Genomic DNA, 16,867 nt, shown 5'->3' on the forward strand with positions numbered 1-16,867 from the left:
TAGGGATTCAGGAACCCAGGTCTTAGTCAACAATCAGAGCAGCTGGGAATGGGTGTAGCAGCCTGGTGCAGGGGATCTGAGTGGGGTACCAAAAGTGTCTGTGACGGCATGCAATGCCAATCATATTATTAAGCCCAGAGAGCAAAGGAAAGAGGCCTGGAGAAGTGGATGATTTGCCAGCAGTAAAATGGCAGATCTGGGACCACAATTTTGGTCTCCAAGTTGAGTGGCTGTCTCTCTGTGCTTCGCTGTAAATTCATTTTTTTGGTGACATAAATATTATAGAATCCAAAGCATTAATAAAGGTCTATCTCTAATAGACCCTAAGCCGCCTCTAGGCTACAGTAATATCTGCTCCCCACTTTGGGAGAAAGCCAAAGAACTCACAAAAGTCATGGCCATCCCATAAGCAAGTCTTGGGCTGTTTCCCTGGAGTAACAGGAGGACAGTGCTATAGACTGAATGTGTCTCTCCAAAGTTCATGTCGAAATCCTAACCCTTAATGTGATTATATCGGGAGATGGGGACTTTGGGGTGATTAGGTCAGAAGGGTGGAACCCTCATGAATGGGATTAGTGCCCTTACAAAAGAGATCCCAGAGAGTTCCCTCACCCCTTCTACCGTGTGAGGACAGAGTGAGAAGCTGGCCAGCTATGAAGCAGGAACCGGACCTCTCCAGACACTGAATCTGCTGGTGCTTTGATTTTGGACTTCCCAGCCTCCAAACATGTGAGAAATAAATTTCTGTTGTTGAAACCACCCCACCTGTGGTATTTCTGTTATAGCAGAAATACCCCAGTGGGCTAAGATAGACAGGGATGGGTGCCATGCACATGCCCAAGACACGCCTAGGAAAGTCAGTGTGGAACAGAGAAGACAGTGTAAGAGCCAGGCCTGAGTCCTGGGTCTGACTTGTCTTCCTAGCCTCTTCAGGTTGTAATTCCTTCCTTTCATGGAAGAGAAAACAGCTCTTGATAGCTCAGGCTCCTTCCATTCCTGAAATAGTCTGGATCTAAATAGTGACCCACTTAGCTTCTGGGGGAAGATTCTTTCCTCTCCCTCCAGTCTACCCTGGGCCCCAGCCCACAGCCTTAATACTCTCTAATCCTCCATAAGGGAAAATCAAGTGACCACAAGGAAGAAGGCTTGTGAACATGAGTGGGCAGCCCTGACTTGTCACCATAATGAGTTTTTGGAAATGGCCCCAAAGAGGGTCATTCTAAGGAGAATCATATTTTTGCCACAGTAAACCACATTTAATTGGAGGTTGTGCTCTTGAACAAAAGCCTGGGATCAAGTAAATCAAGGGCATAGCTGACAATCTGTCATACAAATAAAGATATAGTAACCATAACCCCTATAATAATTTAAAATAGTAAAATTGTGCTCCAGTGCCATAAAATGTCCCCAGAGACTTTACGGCCTCAAAAGGCCTTTAAAAGGAATGGGGGCTCATTCTGTGTGTGTTGGATGGTGAGGCGAAAGCTGGGCTGCAGGCGGGCAGCTGCTCACTGCCATGTCACACCAGCTGGCCGTGCTGGAGAGTTTTTCAGAACCTGGTGCTGTCTCAAGATCTACTTAATGATTGAAAGTGAAATATTCTTAAGGGTACTGTCTCTTCATTTTTCTCTGATGTGTGTGAAGGGCTTGCAGTTACTTCCAGTTTGCCCAGGACAGGCTACCAGAGCATAAGCCCAGAACAAGGCCAGGTTCTCTGGCCTTCACAACCCTACAAGACTCAGAGCAACACATCTGCCTTCTCAGCTCGGTGAGTGGTAGAAAGGGGGTGATTTTGCTGTTTTTGATGATCTCCTGCACGTCTTTTGTTCCCGGGTGGGCCTGTCCCTGTTTGCACAATGCGAGCCCACACAGCTGCAGTGCAGAGCTGGGCAGGACATGAAACTGAGACTCTGCCCACATTGGGAACGGAGGGAGACCAAAACGAGTGAAACCAGGATTACCTTAAGGCCAGGGTGAAAGGAGACGGCCCGGCAGGACGCTGGGGAGTTGGGAAGATACACAAAGAAGACGTGAGCAGTGAGCTGAGAAGTCCTTGGGGCTAGGAACAATAGATGGAGGGGTTGTCAATAAGTATTTCTTTGAAACCTGTTGAATAACTGAATTGACGATGGGAAAGGCTGAGCCTGAAGAATGGGAAATTAAGGAAACCTGCTGGACAGATGCCCCACCTCACCCCGCCGCAAGCTGGACAAGCTGATTCTGCAACACAACTGTCTCCATGCTTCCTATGATTGCCGGCCTGTCTGTAGCACATCACTCTGAACCTCTTCCCCTGTTTCAAGGCAGCTTCTTCTATAATAAAGAAATTCTTCTATGATAAATGACTAGAACAGGGCTGGTGATTGAAAAAGTGAAAAATAATGGGAAGTTAATCAGTGATGCTGAGGAATGCGTGGAAGAATTCTCTGTCCCATCTCCAAGTATAAGCTCACCCAGATAATAAATGGACATGGAAGCACAGAAAGGAGAATTAAAACATTAACACCCCCAGCAAATCAGACCACAGAAAATGCCTATGAAACTTACATCATGGGTGTATTATGAGAGTGGAGAGTGAAGGGTCAGCCATGGGCATGGCATGACCGAGCTTAGCGGCCTGGGTCTGTGTCAGCAACTGGCACACGGCCCATTGGACAGGCGGAACTTAATGAAGGCTTTGAATAATCCTGTTAACCAACAGTCAAAAGCCTTAAGTGAACCCACAGAACCCATCAGGAAGAGATCATACCAGCTAAAAACAGCAACTAGTGAGAGGCTTAAACTGCTGGATGCTCCCTGCCCTTAAGTTCAAGTTGTGAAACAGCGAGGACCAAAGCAGTTCCACGAAACACAAAAGCAGAATGCAGAGCATCAGTCCTCAAACTGGCCCAGAGAATGCCACCTGGGCCATCAGGGAAAGATGCTCCAGGTCTCTATCTGTGATCAGCCACTCTCACTTTCTTTTCTTTTCTTTTTTTTTAACATTCTTTATCATATTCTTTTCCATTATGGTTTATTATAGGATATTGAATATAGTTCCCTGTGCTATACCGTAGGACCTTGTTGTTTATCCATTCTATATATAACAGTTTTTATCTGCTAATCCCAAACTCCCAATCCATCCCTCCCCCACCCCTCCTTCCACTTGGCAGCTACAAGTCTGTTCTCTAATGTCTGTGAGTCTGTTTCTGTTTCCCAGATAAGTTTGTTTGTGTCATATTTTAGATTCCACATATAAGCGATAGCATATGGTATTTGTCTTTCTCTTTCTGACTTACTTCTCTTAGTATGATAACTTCTAGGTCCAGCCATGTAGATGCAAATGGCATTATTTCATTCTCTTTATGGCTGAGTAATATTCCATTGTGTATATGTACCACATCTTCTTTATTCATTCATCTGTCCATGGACATTTAGGTTGTCTCCATGTCTTGGGTATTTTAAATAATGCTGCTATGAACATTGTGGTGCATGTATCTTTTCAAATTAGTGTTTTGTCCAGATGTATGCCCAGGAATGGGATTGCTGGATTATACGGCAACTTGATTTTTAGTTTTTTGCACTCTCACTTTCTATGGCGTTTTCTTTTCCTCTGGCCCAAGACACAGACAACCCCATATCCCTACATCTGCCAGACTGAGAACATCCTGTTTCTCCCACAGAGAGTACGAGACAGGCTATAGCTTGGCAGTCTTGGGTTATACCTCAGGCCCTTCTGAATGTTTCAAACAAAAAGCTTGATTTCCTTTTATCTAGCTCACCTTATCAATGCATGCACCTTTTTGATTCCCTTTCTTTTTTTAAAAAATTTATTTATTTAATTTATTTTATTTTTCATGTGTTGTACCCTTGTTGCTGTGCGGGCTTTCTCTAGTTGTGTGGTGAGCTGGGGCTACTCTTTGTTGCAATGCGTGGGCTTCTCATTGCAGTGGCTTTTCTTGTTGTGGAGCATGGGCTCTAGGCGTGCAGGCTTCAGTAGTTGTGGCACGTGGTCTCACTAGTTATGGCTCATGGGCTCAGTAGCTGTGGCTCACGGGCTCTAGAGCGCAGGCTCAGTAGTTGTGGCACAAGGGCTTACTTACTCCACGGCATGTGGGATCTTCCCGGACCAGGACTTGAACCCATTGTCCCCTGCATTGGCAGGCAGATTCTTAGCCACTGTGCCACCAGGAAAGCCCCTGATTCCTTTTCAATGACACAAGCACCTGAAATTCTGAAGCAGTCCAACAAAGAAATAGAATTCTAAGTGTAATAGGGAAACTCTCACATTGATGTTTTCCTAGTTTTTCCAAATTCAGAGTTTTCTTATAAAAACAAGTGTTCTTCTGTTTGAACTCTAGTCCTTGTGGGATGGCTGTGGGATTCCAGCCTTACTGCAAACCTCTCTACTCAAAGCCCTGAGTTCTGGCTTTACCCCCATCATGATGGTGTCCAAGGACACGGCATCTCCAGCTGGTGAAGCTGGCCTGGGAGCTCACTCTCCAGTTTCTACTGCCAAGTTGAGATATACTCTCAGGTATATTAAAATATTAATAAGAGGCGTGTGGTATCATAGAAGTTTAACACATTAGTGCTGTGGCTTGGTTTTGTTTGATTTGCTCAGGATCTCCTGCCTACCTTTCCCAGTGTAAGCTACTCCTTTGAGGTAGCAGACTCACTCCTCTACCCACCACAGGTGAGTCAGGTGGAGATGCATTAGGCAGCCGCCTCCCGGCCAAAACGCTCAGACTTCCAAAATGAGCATGATCCACGTCAGCCAATCAGAGCTCTTCCCTGCAATTTCAACCAGAATAAAGGGAGACCAAACTGTCTCTTCACAGGGACCTCAAGCTAGGAAGATGTAAGCCTGAAGCTATCTGTCCACAGCCATATTTTCCCATCCCTGCCCCCTGTTTTCTTGCCTCCACCTAAGGGAAGGAAGCCATGTGCAAAATAAGACATCACATACACAGTGAAGAAGAAAAGAGAGGGAGGCACAGCCTGGCAGAGCTATGGCAGAGCGGGGATCCACTCAGTCATACGAGACAGTACATGTCTTTCACTTAATAACCCATGGAGTTGGTTTGTCCCTTGCAAACAAGAGTCCTGACTAATTCAGGAAGGTATAGGGCATCTGGAATCAGACAGACCTGTGTTGGATGCTGGCTGCACCAAGCAACAGCTGCCTGACTTTGGGCAAGTTACTTATCTGACCCTCAGTTTATACAACTGTAAGATGGGATGATATCACTATCCACTTCCATGGACAAGTTTCTGACCAAATGAGATAGCATATGTACAACAGTATATTAACAAATTCGAAAGGTTAGATCCTCTGTCTCTCCTTTTCTTCAAAGTCAGGAATTCCTTATAATAAGTTACCTTAGAATCCATTCAGCTCCCAGCTTTAACAGCACGAAACTGTATTTCTGCCCTAAGAAACACCACTACTTTGTGAACTTCTGGGCTTGTTGAACCTCATCTTACACAACTCGAATTCTTATAGACAACTTTGAGGCACCACGCCCTTAATTAGATAAAAATCTAACCCTTTAAACTGAAAACACCTTCTGCCTTCGCTGAACTGGCTTATTATTTTTATTTAAAGAGCAAACCCCTTTTGAAAAGTGATCATTGATTTTATGTAACATCACAAAGCACATTTTAAAACAAATATCCACTCTACAGTTTTGTCTGCACCATCATTCCACTCCTGTTAATACCACGTGCAACTCTGAGACAGAGGCCATCCCCTTGATTTCTGCCTCACTGACTTATGCAGCCCTGGAATGTCAAGGGCATGGGCAAATTTCGGGAAGGAAATAAATCTGGGGTAATAAATCTGAAGTTTCTGGCCAGTCCTGGTTGGATCTGGGGAGACAGAGACATACTTCACTGGCAGAAGAGATGGAGCACAGGGCTCCTCCCCAAATAATGCACAGCCCACTTGGCAACGGCTCACGACCCCTCGAAACAGCACAGCCCAGATGCCACAAGACTCAAAAACTGGCCACAGATTGTACTGGGAAGGCCCTGGCCTTTGAGGACTCTCAAAGAATATGAGGCGATTCTGTTTAAAAGCAAAGGTGGGCCAAAGTGACCAGGGCGTCCCAACAACCTAAGACTATCTCGGCTTGGCCCCCTTGGCTTAAACGGGCTCCCCTGGCAGCCGCTGACCACCCGCTCCGCAGGCACGTCATCGCACAAAGCTTGCATTCTGCTTGGACTCGCCCAGGTGGCAGCCTGCGAGGGAGGTGGGGGAGCAGGTGGGGCTTTGGCAGCAGGACCTTGCGGGCTGCCTGCATCCGTATGGCCAGGAGGGGGTCTCTGTGATGCTGTCAGAAAATACCTGGCACAAAGGGTAGAACGCAGCTGTGTGAGTTTGCTGCTCTATGGCAGAATGTCCTCCCCAGGCCCTGCTGCTCAAAGGTACCCTGATCTGCATAGAGAATCATGCCAGATAAGGAATTGAAAGCTGCTCCCTGGGCAACGTCAGTGTCTGACTGCCCACTGGGCTGAAAAACACAATCAAACATGCTGTCTTAAACTGTTTTCACTCTCACCAAGACAGGTACATGGTCAAAATGTACATTAAGTCATAAAAAAAAAAAAAAAAGCAGGCCTCTGCTCTACCCCTCCCACCCCCAATTTCCACTTCCTTCAGGAAATCACCTTCAAGTCTTTTAGCCATTTCCTTTGGTATTTTTTTCCCTGTATTTCTAAATAACAGCCTTACACAACTACTTATTTTATTCTTTTTAATTTTAGACTTTATTTCTTAACATCTCTATATGGAATATGAGCTTTCAGCTCTCAAATCTTCCCCCACATAAACCCTTCCCCCCACCCCACCCCCAATAACCACATCTGAATTTTTATTAAGCCAGTGTGTTAGTGTTTGCTTCATTCTAACTTTGCTCATTGCCAAGCTACATAGTATATTACTATTACATTTTTCCTGGAGTTAATACCTGCCATACTTTTGGTTTGATTCGTTTTTTAAGAACCCAACTTCTCAAGAGAACTATAAAATTCTTCTCAGCAATGGTCAAATGCATCAGATAATGAATTCATCAGTGGCTTTTATTTTTTTCTTCTTTGGAGAGAGCCCTTCTGGAGTCTTCTGTCATTGTCCTCCAATCTAAACTCTATGCTGTCTAGGTCTGACACACAGTGGTCCAGGGACTTTCAGTCACCCATCCTCTTTAACCATCCACTTTGGTTAAACATGTCCCCTTCCAGTGGTTTCTTAAGGACAATTTAACCTTTCTTAAGGTTAAATTTTTAAAGCTGGCATTTCCAAAAGTATCAATATTCTACTTTATACTCAACTTACAGTTTATCTAGGAAAGAAATTAGAGCAGAAAATCTCTTTCTCTTCAGAATTTTGAAGGTATTGCTTCATGGCATTTGCAGGCAATGATTCTGGCATCCAGTGTTGCTGTGAGAGGGACAACGCCAAGGCGGTCCTTCCTCTATGACCTGGTGTGTGGTGTGTGGCATGCGTGTGCATGTGTGTGTTTTTTCATTCCAAATTTTTAGAATCTTCTCTTTATCCCTGACAGTCTAGAGTTCCGTGACGATTTGCTTTGGTGTGGGTCTTAGTTCATTCATTGTATTGGACCCTTGGTAATAGGTCTTTTCATTACTGGCAATGCATATCTTCCAATTGTGAGGAATTTTTGTGTTTTGACAGTTCTCTCTCTATTGTTTTTTACTATGTTCTCTTTACAGAATTCCCGAGTTGGATATTAGCCCTACTAGACTGACCCTTTACATTTCTCTTCTTTTCTCATTTATTTTCCCCTTCTTTTTGTTCTCTCTGGGAGACTTCCTTGACTTTCATCTTCCAGCCACTCTACTGAAGTTAATATTTTAGCTATCATTAATTTTTTCAAAAAATCTTCTTTCTCAGTTTTTCAAAACTGCTTTGAATAAACTCCTCTTCTTGTTTAATGGAAGCAACATCTTATCTCTGTGGTGAGATGAAATGTCTTCAAAGTCTTCTGTAGTCTTCTGTTCCTACTTGGTTCTTTTTCTGGTTCTTTTTGTCTCTTTCATAACAGAGGCTTCCCTTGAACAGCTGATGGTCCTTCACTGACTCTTCACGCATGTGAGTGAAGAAATTAAAATCTCTGTGCACACAAGTGGGGCCTTATCAATTTGTTGGATCTCCCAGTAGTGTGAATGGGTAAAAACTCTCAACTATCCATATCTGTGGATCTTGTTTCTTGAGATGATCAGTTTTCACAAAGAGAAAATCTTCTGATTCCCTGCTTAGGTGGTGGTGGTTTGGACACAGTAATTAAGTCTGTCTACCAGCATTTGCGACTCTGACTGAGGGAAGGCCTTGAGGGGTCTCATCTCATACGGTGACTTTCACTTAGCCCCTTGCCCTTTCGAGTACAACACCTCACCCTGCCTGCAGCTGTGCCTTGTGCCCAGGAGTTGAGAGTTGGTCAAGTTCAGTCTGTCCTCAGAGAACCTTCGATCTTTCAGGTGGAGGGGAGGAGCAGTGGCCCGGCACATGGAGTATGCAAGGGGACTGGGGACCCTAACTGCTCCTTATTACATTTTCTTTTTTGCAGTACGCGGGCCTCTCACTGTTGTGGCCTCTCCCAGGCTCGGGACGCGCAGGCTCAGCGGCCATGGCTCACGGGCCCAGCTGCTCCGCGGCATGTGGGATCCTCCCGGACCGGGGCACGAACCCATGTCCCGTGCATCGGCAGGCGGACTCTCAACCACTGCGCCACCAGGGAAGCCCACCTCCTTATTACATTTTTAACCAATCCTCCAGTTTTCAGTTTCATTCCACAACCCAGGCTTTCAAAATACATAGTGCCTCCCACGTCTCAGCCTCTTTAGGAATTGTTTTGGCACAGGCAGGCTTACTTTTTCTTATTTCCCACTCCCTAGCCACAGGCACAGCACAACACAGAAAGCTAAAACCTGTCAGCCAATCATCTATTCATTTTCCACCATCCATCAATTCGTTGACATGGCTCATCAGCTGCTGTCTCTCTCTCATTCTATTTGTCCCCACAGATTAATAAGTTTTCATTTTCTTTTAATAAAAACTCATTTTAAGGATGGTTATCATAAAAACAACAACAACAAAACAGAAAATAAGCAAGGATGTGGAGAAACTGGAATCCCTGTGTACTGCTGGTGAGAATGTAGAATGGTATACCTGCTGTGGAAAGCAGTATGGTGGTTCCCCCCAAAATTAAAAATAGAATTACCATACAATCTAGCAATTCCACTTCTGGGTATAAACCCAAAAGAACTGAAAGGAGGGACATGAACAGATATTTGTACACCCATGTTCACAGCGGCACTATTCACATAGCCAAGAGGCGGAAGCAATCCAAGTGTCCGTCAATGGATGCCTGGATAAACAAAATGTGATATATACATACAATGAAATATCATTCAGCCTTAAAAAGGAAGGAAGTTGTGACACATGCTACAACATGGATGAACCTGGAGGACATTAAGCTGAGTGAAATAAGCCAGTCACAAAAGGACAAACACTTAGATGATTCCACTTAGATGAGGACCTAGTGTGACGATATTCATGGAGACAGAAAATAGAATGGTAGTTGCCAGGGCTGGGAGGAGGCGTGAAATGGGGAGTTAGTGTTTAATAGGTACAGAATTTCCGTTTTGTAAGATGGAAAAAGTTTGGGAAATGGGTGGTGGTGTTAGTCGCACACTATTTGAATGTATTTAATACCACTGAACTGTACGTACACTTAAACACGGTTAAAATGGTCAATTTTCTGCTATGTATATTTTACACGATAAAAAAAATCAGTGAGTCATACATACGTGGATCTATTTTTGAACTCTGTTTCAATTATCTGTATGTTTTTACCCCTTTGCCAAATACTACACTGCCTTTGGTACCATAGCTTTATGTTAGGTACTAAAATCAAGAAATAAGTTTGAAAACATATAAATCAGACCAAAGTCACTCCTCTATTTTAAAAATTTCCAATGGTTTCTCACTGTACTAAGAATAAAACCCAATTACCATGGCTTACAAGGCCCTGTGTGCCCTGGTCCCTGCCTATTTCTCTCCCCGCTCCATCCTTGCCCACTGTACCCCTGCCACACAGGTCTTCTCTCCACCAGGAAATAAGATGAAGACAACTGGTACTCTACCCTGGAGCGGGTCCCCACCTGCGGGATGATGGGGCACGCGATCGACCAGAGCACGCACGGTCAGTGCCGCAGAAGAGGCGTGGACGGAGGACTGAAGGAGCCCGTGGAGGATGGGGGGAGCCCCGTAGTGGCACTGCTGCTGTGAGCTGAGCAGGACTCCGGGGACCACCTCCCAATACAGCGTCAGCCCCCAGGGAGCTGGGGTGGGGTGGCGGATAGAGCTGGGTAGGTGAGAACCAGCCACTCAAGTCTGACTAGGCAGGAGATGGTTCCCAGTAGAGGTGAGCGGAGATGGATCCCAGGCCAGGGCGGTGGGAGCACAGCCTGGGAGGAGCCCTGGGGCTCCAGTCTCCCTCCACACACATCCCAGTGTCATCCGGGCAGTGATCCACAGCCACTTCTGCCTGATTCATTGCTCCTGCCAACTGAGTTGCATGCAGTGCAGCTCTTGCACAAGCTGTTGTTCAGGAAATTTTAGGGCAGGGCCCCAGGGGACACAGGAAAGAGAGCAGAAACAAATGCCAGGACCCTCACAGAAGGTCCCATTGTGAACAAGCCTGTGCATGGTGGTGGCATGGGTGTCTGCTGGTGGCATGTTGGGGGCAGGGAACGCCAAAGGGGTTTGAGTCCTACTTCGAAACACACATTTAAAGCAGATTTAGACTTCCCAGTCCGAACCACTGATATTTCTTTTCTGAAGAAGCATCTGGAAAAATGGAGGGAAGAGCTGCCCAGTTATTTAGTAAAAACAAAACCCAAACTTTCCTTTCCCCCCTCCTGCCAATGTCCCTTTAAAGTATGTGATCCTCAGGGATCCACGGGGGCTGGGGCCCAGCTATGATCACTGGCTAGAAGGCTAGGATACCTCCCCAGCCCCCAAAGCTGTGTGCTCAGGGTCAGTGGAGCCTGCTTCCGCCTGACCAACACATGGCTGGTCGAGAGGAATCAAAACCAACCCATTTCCCAGACTGCTACAAGAGAAGCTTGAGGGTTTCCTGTGCTGGGAGCTTTGCAGCCCAAATAGCGCTTCTCCCCGTGTCCTAGAATATCCCTAGTGAAAGGAGGAGGGTAAACAGTCTGCAAAAAGCCTGGGCATGGGTTTTCCTTTCTAATCACAGAGTACTGTAAGAAATGTGATAGGCGCCACTGTTAGAGCATCAGCGTCGAGGAGCCTGTAGGCTGGGCTTGGCCACGGCCTCAGTGTGGGTAACTGCTCAGAGGATTCCAGGTGCAGTCCATGAAGCTGCTAAGCATGAGTGGAGGTGCTGGCAGGCACCGGGGTCACCCTTATAAGTTAGGGCTCTACTGACTCCGAGCAAGTCGGCTACAGACAACTCCAGGCCTGAGGAACAGGGAAGAGGTAAGAATGGGTTTGCCAGTCCCTGGGGGAGTGTCAGGAAGCGGCAGCGAGAAGCAATTTACAGGGAAGAATGGTGCCTCTGGGGTGCCTTCAGGGAAGAGGGCTGCTGAAAAGATGGCCTGGTTCATACTTTGTGTTGCAAAAAGGGTCAGCTTCAGGTTGGCTACTAAAGGGTCTGTAAACTTCTTGTGCCCCTAAGAATCCACTTAGCCTAGAAAAGCTTAACTCTTTCTACTGCCACCACTCTCACCTTCTCAGAGAGACCCTAGCCTCTGGGAATTCTGGTAACACTTTCTGCCTCTCACCCGACACCTTCCCATGGTAGCTGCTTCACCCACACTGGGGCCCACTGTAGCCTGAGCAGGACAGGGAATTCCTGGTCCAGATCCCAAGGGGAGGCAGGCCAGTCTGCAGCCCAGAAGGAAGGGGCATGCCTGGGGTCCAGAGCCCATCACTCTCAGTGGCAGGAGGGAAGCATGAGAGCAGTGTTTATTCCAAAGCCGTTTTCTGTCAAGAGCCTCTCAGCCGGGTCCAGGGCCGGGGCCCCACTTCCAAGGTTGGTGTTTTTCCCTTCCTTCTGCTGGACAGGGAGAAGTGGAAAAAACCAGCACTGCCTTGGCCCTCAGCTTCTTTGGAGCTGATTTTGCTCCCCCTGGCAGGGTCTGACATGCAAACCACAAATGCGGGCCACAGCAACGTCAGAGTCCTCAGCTCTGCTCCCCAGCTGGGTCACCAGACCCGCGTGACTCACCCAGGCAAAGATCCCTGACACCACTCAGGGCTCAGGCCACTGCTGCTCCTGTCCTCACTCCACACCTAGGCCACAGAGGGCCTACTTCTCTAAATATACCTGTAGTCTGCGTACTGGGGACAAGGCTCCCGCTCTAAAGAGATAGTACTTATTTTTAAAGCTGAAAAGAAATATCCTGCAGCCAGGGCTAAATGCCAGTACAACCAATGCTCAGTTATTTCCCTGATGCAAAGCTCTATTTCTATTTGTCTACAGGATGTGTCCTACATCAGATTTATCCTCCTAATTTTGTCCTTTTAAAAAACGCTCACTGTACACCATTAGGTGAACGTGATAGATACCTTAGAGACCTGCGGCTAGTGGGACCAAGAGAGGAGCAGTTCCAAGACACCACACCCTCCCCCTCTCTGCCTCCTCCTCCAGAACCACTCACTCCCCCCTAGAGAGTCTCCCCAATTATCCAGCGCCCTCTGATCTCTCTCACCGCCCAGCTTTCAGAACTTACACTATTCTCTAAAGTGACCGCATTTTAAAAACAAGCAGACATTTATCTGTTTAAAATCAGGTCTGTTCCAGGAAATCTGGGCCAAACTAATCACCATTACATCACCTTTCATATTTCTTTCTGCCCTACAGCAAGCACAGTGACCATACTTTCCATATAAAATCAGGACACATTATCTGACAAGAGATTCATGGGCAACCTCCAGGTGCAAGGAGGAGTTGGTGTTATAAAGTCTCAACATCAAAACACTGGAACTCCAAGAATATTTGGATGACTTTACTGGAAAAAATGAGAATATTTTGAATCAGAATGGCTGACAACAATCTGAGATGTCAGCAGCTATGACAGTAACACAGGTTATGCTTTTTTTTTTCTGTACATGAATGCCTACATCTGCTTTATTCATAATAGCCCAAGTTGGAAACAACCAACTATCCATCACACAGCTTATGCTTTTGTTTATTCCAGGCACATTCAGCATAGCTCCCTACAAGACTGTGAGTTACCTAAGAGGGGGAACTAGACATGTTACCTATTTTGAAGATCTCTCCATGTCCAGCAGGACTACTAAATCCACTACTGAGTGGACGGTTGACTGATGTCTCTCCTCTCCCATCTTTAAGTCCCAGCTCAACTATCATTTCAGAAACACCTTTCTTGATGTCCCAAACTCGGTCATGCTGTTATGCTTTCAGGGCACCCCATGTTCTTTCTTCAGTGGGTTTCATCAGAGTTCATAATTCATCTATATTTAGTTATTCTTGCCTGTCTCATAGCACTAGACCACAACTGCTTGTGGAAAGAACTACAGAGGTTTGGCTCATCAGTGAATCACCAACTCCTTGGCACGTAGTAGGTGATCAACCAGCATTTTTACATTAATGACCTGGTCTCCCTGGTAAGTCCCAGGACTTCATATTTCTCCTTTGCACCAACATTGTTATTAATTACTTGAACGAAGACTGCAAAGCTGCTCGTTGAGAACTAGAGTTAGCATCAATACTGGGGGCACAGAGGCTAACAGAATCAACATGCTAAAAGAACAAATGTCCAAATAAACAGAAAGTTAGCAGAGAACAAGTACTGTGAAGGTTCTAAATCATCAGCTAGACAAAATCAGAGTGGCAGGGGCAGCTCATGTGTCAAAGGAGCTGGCAAGAGTCTCCTAAACTTCATCCAGTCTTAAGCTATACTACAGAGCATGGTGTGTGAACAAGGAGAGGGCAGCCGCATGCTGCCTGACCACCACTGCCAGGTGCCACAGGTTAACTGGACATGGATGAAGGGGCTCATGATCTGTGAGGTGATGACCATGCCTACTGCCCCTCTGGCACCTTGCTGGTGCTCAACAAATGTTTACTGAAGGAACATAAAGGCTAGTTGATGGAAATAGGTATATTTAGCCTGGAATAAAACGCACCACAAGGAGGACATAACTGTCTTCAAATATAGAAAGAGCTCTTGTATAAAACAATCATGTGCTGCATAGCTCCAGAACAGGGATGAACAGGCCCAAAATCTAGGCAGATTTAAGCTGATACAAGGAAGGGTAACAATACCTGAACAATGAAAGGGACCAAGTGTAACATGATAGATCTCCATCCCCAGAAGTCTTCACAAGGAGGCTGGAGAACCATCTGGCTGGGATGTTGTCCAGGGAAACTTCATTCCCTCTAAGATGACTTCCACCCCAAATCCTAGTCTTCTAAGAAATTAACAGAGCTGAATGCATAAAGGTGAGAGAGAACTTGAAAGAAACATTACATTTATGCTATAAATAACCTTTGTGATATGAATACAGAGCTTGGAACGATCTGTTCCTTGAAGGGTTTAATGAACTCACCCACAAAACTCTGTGGATCCAGCATGTTTTCAGGAGATGTTTCCTCAATCTTCTAATTTCTTCCACTGAACTTTTCAGGTTTCCAATTTCTTTTTTTAGTCAATTTTGGTAGTTCCTATTTTCTTAGAAAAAATACACTTCTTTCAAGATTTCCAAATGTATTATCAGAGCTGAACACGGAAATCTCATTTTGTCAACTCCAGATCTGTGGTTAGAGTCTCATTTCTAAATTTTATTTATATTTCCTGTTTTTCTCTGGTTGGTCTGGTTGGCCTTGCCTATTTCCAAGACTAGTCCTTAAATATATTCATTAATATCATTTTTCTACTTTTAATGAACTCATGTCTTTTATATAAATAAAAGAAATGGTCTCCTTTGGTTTGTTCTATTATTTGATTTTGTGAGTTGAATAATTGGTTCATTATTTTTTAGTATTTTTTGTTCTATAATAAAAACATTAAAGACTATGAATATACCTCTGATACTGGCTTTAGCCAGTTATAAACCAGCTACTCAAAAAGCAAGATTGTTTTCAAATCTAGTAGCTATTACCAGTTAGAAAAGGTACACACACACACACACACACACACACACACACACACACACACTTCATCTAGGAATAAACTTAAGATGTGCAAGGATCTATGTAATGAAAGTTTCAAAACTTTCTAAACAACATATGAGAAGTCTTGAATAAATAAAGAAAAATACTTTGTCCTTGGGTTAAAAGTAATCAGTGGGATTATACTATTAAATATGGAAATGTTAAAAAGCTATAATATTAAAATGTTAACTGTCTTGGTTCGGATACAAAAATACATACATTGATTAATAAAACAGTCCAGAAAATCCAAAACCAATCTCTATACATATGACTTTAGTACATGATAAAAGTGCCTTCAAATGAATGAGGAAAGAATAAATTATTAAGTAAATATGGATCATTTTTTTAAAAATCACATTTAAGATCCCTACACCTCACACCACACAGAGAAACATCCTTTTCTTTTTGCGGTACGTGGGCCTCTCACTGTTGTGGCCTCTCCCGTTGCGGAGCACAGGCTCCGGACGCGCAGGCTCAGTGGCCATGGCTCACGGGCCTAGCCACTCCGCGGCATGTGGGATCTCCCCGGACCGGGGCATGAACCTGTGTCCCCTGCATCGGCAGGCGGACTCTCAACCACTGCGCCACCAGGGAAGCCCAGAAACATCCATTTTGATTAAAATGTTAAAAGTTAAAAAAAAAGCTAGAAAAAATGCATATATAATCTTAGGGATTCCAACTATGATAACAATGGCAGAAACTATAAAGATATTTAGCCACTTAAATTTAAAACTTTTGTACAAAAGTAAAGTTATGACCAAAATTAAAAGGTAAATGAATGAAAACTATTTGAATTACATATAGAAAACAAAGGTGGAAGTTCTTAATACATAAGTTTGTATAACTAAGGAAAATGAGTACATAAAGAAAAAATTAAAGGGTATGGACAAGAAGTTCATGAGACAGCCAAACATATAAGAAATGTTTGATTTAAAAGTGATCAAGTAATGCAGACGTAAAGAATGGACTTGAGGACACGGGGAGGGGGAAGGGTAAGCTGGGACGAAGTGAGAGAGTGGCATGGACATATATACACTACCAAATGTAAAACAGATAGCTAGTGGGAAGCAGCCGCATAGCACAGGGAGATCAGCTCGGTGCTTTGTGACCACCTAGAGGGGTGGGATAGGGAGGGTGGGAGGGAGACACAAGAGGGAGGAGATATGGGGATATATATATATGTATAGATGATTCACTTTGTTATACAGAAAGGAAGACTGAGGGAAGGGCACGCCATACTTGTCTGTAAGAAAATCCAGCTGAAATCGGCACGGCTGGTGACCAGCTGGAATAAGACCAAATGGGCTGCGGCTGTAGCAGAGCTGGCAGCATTCTCCATGGAAGGCCCTTTGCAGCAAAGGGTGGGAGGCTTCTGAATGGGAGCTTACAACAGTGTCCTCACTCCCTAGCTGGTGTCCAGCAGGACCACTGAAAGGACTTCAAAGGACAATGAAGTCCATCCGTCACTCGCCCAGGAGACAGCCCACACCCCACACTCCTGCCCAGAGAACCTCACATTGGTTAACTCATCCTGCAAGGATGCAAGTCAGTGGTTAACTCCAAGCCTTGAGTGAAATAGCGACTGTGGTCCTGGCCAAATCCTCTCTCAGGTTTAACTGGTTTCAACCTCTGAGCTGGAGTCTGATCCTGAGTAGAGC

The 16,867-nt window shown here is 45.0% G+C and overlaps 1 protein-coding gene across 11 annotated transcripts in view; it reads right to left on the reverse strand.

Moving 5' to 3' along the window:
* The window catches only part of MYLK (myosin light chain kinase), a 267,073-nt gene that overhangs the window by 136,123 nt on the left and 114,083 nt on the right, over positions 1–16,867 (reverse strand). The gene's annotated exons all lie outside the window — the stretch shown is intronic.

Source organism: Aethalodelphis obliquidens, unplaced genomic scaffold (genome assembly GCF_003676395.1).
Source record: "Aethalodelphis obliquidens isolate GAN/ISIS:26980383/991018 unplaced genomic scaffold, ASM367639v1 scaffold1, whole genome shotgun sequence".
Lineage (NCBI taxonomy): Eukaryota > Metazoa > Chordata > Mammalia > Artiodactyla > Delphinidae > Aethalodelphis > Aethalodelphis obliquidens.